The 6,041-nt window shown below is 37.9% G+C and overlaps 1 pseudogene across 1 annotated transcript; it reads left to right on the forward strand.

Annotated features, from left to right (window-relative positions):
* Positions 1-275: 275 nt before the first annotated feature.
* LOC149179633 (glutathione S-transferase U18-like) lies at positions 276-2,039 on the forward strand (annotated as a pseudogene). Its single transcript, XR_016257393.1, has 3 exons — positions 276-636; positions 770-1,019; positions 1,291-2,039. The product of XR_016257393.1 is annotated as a glutathione S-transferase U18-like (transcript).
* Positions 2,040-6,041: the final 4,002 nt, after the last annotated feature.

Consider the following 6,041-nt stretch of genomic DNA (forward strand, 5'->3'; position numbering starts at 1 on the left):
GAACACTGATTGTGACGCAATCTATGAGGCAATATTGCCAATGACAGGCAACCCAATCTGACCCATAGATTAAAGAAAAAATTAAAGCAAAAAGACTAAAAACTGGATTCAAAATTGCTTGAGAATTACGATAAAGTGAAATCATGCATTACGTCTGCGCTCATGCATTACGTGTTTCGCTAAGTAGTTTTCGTGCAAGGTTGGGACTCTTGGTAGCGCGATGCCTATATATAGTAGTCGGGAGCAATTAGCAATAGCATATCCGAGATAGAAGAGGCAGACTCATAAAATTCGAAATACATTTTCAGTGAAATGGCAACGGAGGGAGAAGTAAAGCTGCTAGGTGTGACTCTGAGTCCCTTCGTGGTGCGGGTTTGCATTGCTCTGGCTCTTAAAGGTATCGATTACGAGTTCATCCAAGAGAATTTGCAGCCTAAAAGTGAGTTGCTGCTGAAATCAAACCCTGTTCACAAGAAGATTCCAGTGCTTATCCACAATGGAAAGCCTGTTTGTGAATCCATGATTATTGTGCAATACATCGAGGAGGCATGGGGCAATAAGGCACCCAATCTTATGCCCAAAGATCCATATGACCGAGCCATTGCTCGCTTCTGGGCTGCCTTTGTAGACGATAAGGTAATTTAATTCTTTCATTAGTAATATCTTATCAACCCTTTCCATATCTGCTATTTGCGTCTTCGAAAGTTGCAATTATGGTTTTTTTATACGGCAAACAATTGCTGATAATGGTTGTTATATGTGCCCTCAGCTCTTTCCCTGTCTGCGAGGAGTTTTCACTGGCCAAGGCGAGCAGCTACAGAAAGCAGTGGAAGATAGTGTTACAAACTTTCTTTTGATAGAGGAAGCCCTGCGAACCAACCACTGCTTCGCAGGAAAAGCGTATTTTGGAGGGGATCAGATCGGCTTGATTGACATCGCATTGGGTGGTTTTTCGGCGTTTATTAAAGGCCTCGAGAAGGCTACCGATAGCGTTATAATAAGAAAGCCCTGTTAGTCAGGCCTTTCTATTAGATATCAGATTCTCCTTGCCCGATGCGGACAAGCGGGTCAACCTCCCTTCTTCCTTTATTTTCGATTCAGGTGCCCACTAGCAAAAGGTGCTAGGAATTGCGGAAATTAATAGAGCAAGTTTCCTAAATGGAGGTTTTGAACCCGAAGATTAATGAGGATTGGTAACTGAAAGCTTAATGAGGATTGGGGAATGTGGGAATGGGAGAATGGTAGAATGGGTATTAATCGTATGGGACTCGTGCTATGGGACCGATCCAGAGAAAATGCCGTTGTTGAGCGCATGGATGGATCGATTCTTTAAATCCGATGGAGTGAACGAAGTAATGCCCGATGTGGCCAAGCAGGCGGAATTTATATCCACTAGGAGAGCCACTATGATATCACCACCTACTTCTAATTAGGGTAAACCATGGTGGCCTTATAAGATGAGCGTCTTTTTCCTTTTATTCATCTGGTCAGATTCAGCTTTTGAAGTCTAGCTGTCTTATGTTAATTAGTTTGAATAATGTTTTTGGTCATCTCGCCGGTACTATTGCCAGCATTCTTCTGTTCAATGTGCATTGATTTATTCTGAAAACGTTTTTGGTGAATCTCTCCGATAATGTAGCCGTCATTCCACTGTTGAATGTGCGTTGATTCAGAATGTAACAGAAACCATAATGAAAAGCAAGCGTTGATATTCAGAATGTAACAGAAACCATAATGAAAAGCAAGCGTAAGCGTTGATTCAGAATGTAATAGAAACCAGAATGAAATGCAATTATTTTTGTGAAAGACCCTTTATAGCCACAATAAAGTATTGCATAAAATCCAAAACTTGTGAGCAATTTTATACGGGACATTGTCGCATTTTGAAAACAATCCGGAATGTGAATGGTACTCAGGACCATTTCTGGACTCCAAATTGTGTCGCTGGTTCAATATTGTGAGTTATCTCGGAACCATAAGTATGGTAATATGTGACCTTTAGCTCTTTATCAAGTTGTCTATCTAACTTTTTAGAAATATTTGACGTTGCACATATGGAATGTGAATTCTTTACCAAGTGAGAATATATGTTGATGATGATGCCTAGAATAACTTGACTATACATGGATGTTTCCTTCCTACACAAGAAGCGAAAAATTATGAATAAAAGAGATTTGAGATCAAGAAAATTCAAGTCATTAAACTACTACAGGTCTATAAAGATGAAGATGTGATTCATTGGAGTTTAATTTTTGAAAGGTATGTATTGTATGTTAAACTTGGGGGATGGCCTATTTTCGACGCCACTATATCCATCTCCCTTTTCTCCCAGTAAAAGGAAGCAAATGTGACCTATAGTAATATTGCTGAGTGTGAGGTGAGAAATGACTACTATGGATCTACTTCAACTATACTTGTAGAGTAGAATTTCAATTGGTACCATAGTCGCCACTATCATTATTGCATAAATTTGTTATTGTTGCAAGTATGGTCGATGTGCATGTAGATGCAGGTGTTATCAAGTGGAGGTTACCACTCTCTAAAAGAGGTTGGAAAAATTAATCTCAACTACCATAGTTATTAAACTTACAACAACCATATGTGTGGTACACGTTTAACTGCAAGTTGCATATTTTGTTTGCCAGTTGAAGAACAGATTAAATGAACTACGGAGCAGGAGTACAAATTCTGCATTTCGCAACACACATCAAGAAATTAAGAACAAATGTGAATTTAATGCAGTGTTCCTAAATATGTATGGTCAAACATTTATTCCGCCATTGAAATATGTACTCCACAATATAGGAAAACATTTTTTGTATCATCCCAAATCGTGTGCCTTAAGGTTTTGTTCTATCATGTATTAATGTGTCAAAAATGTATGTTTTAAAAAATATATGTATGTAAAAAGATGAAAGAGTGGAAATCATGGAGCAATTTGTGGTGGACAAAACAAATTTTTTATGGAGTTTTACAGAGAGTTACTTCGCAACCCCTAGTGAAGTGTAAATGTTTTGAATTTTCACGTCTAGTTTTACCACACAACCTGAGTTAAATTTCTGTGTTTTTAGCTCCATTTTAGTTGTGATTTCATCTCTGCAAATGAAGAGTTGGGGGAGACTCTTCTGCCATAAATATTCCATGTGGCATTAGAGCAGATGAAATTCTCTTAGTGTAATAACAAGTGTTTTTACTGGGAGTTAAAAAAAATGTTTTTAAGGCAAAAAAAAATTGGAGCATATTTACGAGCAGGGAGATTTTGTTTTTCTTAACAGTCAAAAATGGAAGCATCAAGCACAAGGTTGACTAATCCTCAGATACCTCAATTTGATGCGAAAAATTATGATTATTGGCCTATAATTAATCCTCAGATACCTCAATTTAATGGGAAAAATTATGATTATTGGGCTATAACAATGTAGGCTATGTTTTCTTCCCAGGATATTTGGGATTTGGTGGAGAATGGGAAGGCTATGTTTTCTTCCCAAGATATTTGGGATTTGGTGAAGAATGGGTTTCAAGGACCAATAGATGCAGCAACATACAATGCCTTGTCACAAGCAGAAAATATTTCTTGAGGAAAAACAAAAAGATGGATTCAAAAGAACTCTTCTACTTGTTTCAAGTAGTTCATGAAAGTAATTTCCCAAGGATTTCAACAACAACAAAGTCCAAGCAAGCTTGGGAAACCCTCCAAACAACCTACCAATGCATGGCAAAAGTGAAGACAACTAAACTACAAATGTTGATGAGAGACCTTGAGACAATTTGTATGAAAGAGTCTGAGAATGTAGACTCATTTTTTACACACGTAATTGGCCTCGTTACTCAAATAAGGTCTCATGGTGAGATACTTGAGGAAAGGAGAATAGTTGAGAAAAAATTGAGAAGCTTGCCAACAAGATTTAATGCCATTATGGTGGCCATAAAAGAGACAAAGTATCTCTCATAGTTTTCAGCGGATGAACTTCATGCATCACTGGTTTCTCATGAACATAGACTGAATAGAGCAACAAACTCCTCAATGGAGCATGCCTTCAAGACACAAGTTTCATTTGGTTAGGGTAGAGGCAGAGGAAGATCAAATGTTAGAGGAAGAGGAAGAAACCCACACACAGGTGGAAGAGGAAACCCTTCAAGCTCAAGTGGAAGGGGCATCAATCAAAATCCAAGTCAAGGCCCAAGCTAAAATCAAGCACAAGGTTAGAGGTATGATAAACCTCAAGTTCAATGTCATTATTGTAAGAAGTATGGTCATGTTGCAAATGAATGTAGAAAGAAGCAGCATGACATAAGTAACAAACCAAGTGAAAATTTCACAAAGGAAAATCAAACCGAGATAGCATATTTTTAGCTTGTAATGTAGCACAAGAAAAATAAAGTGATGTATGGTTTCTAGATTCAAGGTGCAATAACCAGATGGCAAGGAACATAGAAATGTTTTCCAATCTAGATGAAAGTGTGAAATCTGAAGTGACATTAGGGACTGATAGGAAAGTCTTTGTAATGGGAAAATGAAGAGTCAATATTCTAACAAAGAAGGGGGATAAGAAGCAAATTTTAGATGTTTATTTCATCCATGGTTTAAAGCATAACCTCATAAGCATTGGAAAACTCATGCAAAAGGGCTACAATGTCTTTTTCAAGAATGATGAGTGCACAATTTTGGATAAGTCTCCAAGTAGACAATTGATTGCAAAAGTTCAGATGACAAGCAATAGAATGTTTCCCCTAAAGATAAAACCAGATTTGGAGGAAGAAAGTGCCCAAGCACAATTGTCAATGAATTCACAAGAGGATGAAAGAAACGTTGCAACTGTCACACAAGTAAACTTTCAAGCAAAGGTCAAAGATGAAAATTGGTTATGGCATTTGAGATTTGGTCATCTCTATTTTGGAGGTTTGAATTTGCTGCATAGGAAAGGCATGGTGAATGGATTTCCACTCGTAGAAAAAACAGATAGCCTATGTGAAGGATGCGTCTTGGGTAAACAACATAGAGATACATTTCCAACAGGAAAATCAATAAGGGAAAGATCACCTTTGGAGATTGTCCATTCATACTTATGTGGACCAATGCAAACACCATCAATTGGGGACAACTATTACTTTTTGAATTTCAGAGATGATTATAAAAGGAAGGCATGGGTCTACTTCCTAAAATAGAAAAGTGAAGTGTTTGAGAACTTCTGCCAATACAAAGCTCTAGTTGAAAAGAAAATTGGGCACTACATCAAAGTTTTGAGCACTGACAGAGGTAACAAATACATCTCAAAATACTTCATTCGATTTTGCAGGGAGCATGGAACTCACAAGAAATTTACAACAAGGTATACACCTCAACAAAATGGTGTCATGTGTTAGGATATTCCGACACATAGGAAATAGTTAAGTATAACTTGGTCTAGTGTAGAGTTGGGTAAAGTATGTTTCTTTACTATGTACTTTTGTAACTTACAATCTTACGGTCACGATATGTTCTAGACATGAAGTGATCCGATGGTTCATTCTCTCCTCGGTGTTACCGACATTTGATCCGTGGCTTAACACTCGATTGGTCCATGATCTCTATTTAAAGAGCATGGAAGGTCATTTGTAGGGTAACCGTTCATGAGAAAAGCTTATGTAAATTTTCATTCTTTTATTACTAAATTTCCTGAAGTGGCTGTGTTGGCTCAGGCCGTGGACTATTTCCCTCTTTGAGGGTTTTAACCACGTCAAGAATACTGGTGTATTGATCTGTGATCTATTTGTGAGCGTGTCCTTTGGTGTTTTGTCTGAGGAACTTACCCTGTAAATTCCAACATGGTACAAGAGCTATTTGAGGGCCGCATCCATTGGTGATCCAAATATGAAGCCGGTACAACTTTATTCGACTTTCATTTCCTAGATTTATTGTTTCTATATGCTTTCAGTCCGAGAGGACTACTCTATTGTGTTAGGAGCATCTATTCGAGTGAGGAAACCCTTTTGTTTCATGCGAAAAGGTTTCTGGTAGCCCTAGCTACGTCATTTTTAAGAGCTGGAGGTATACAGTTCTA

Source organism: Pinus tabuliformis, chromosome 3_2 (assembly GCF_031772625.1).
Source record: "Pinus tabuliformis cultivar Carrire ecotype Pingquan chromosome 3_2, CPIR1, whole genome shotgun sequence".
Classification (NCBI taxonomy): domain Eukaryota; kingdom Viridiplantae; phylum Streptophyta; class Pinopsida; order Pinales; family Pinaceae; genus Pinus; species Pinus tabuliformis.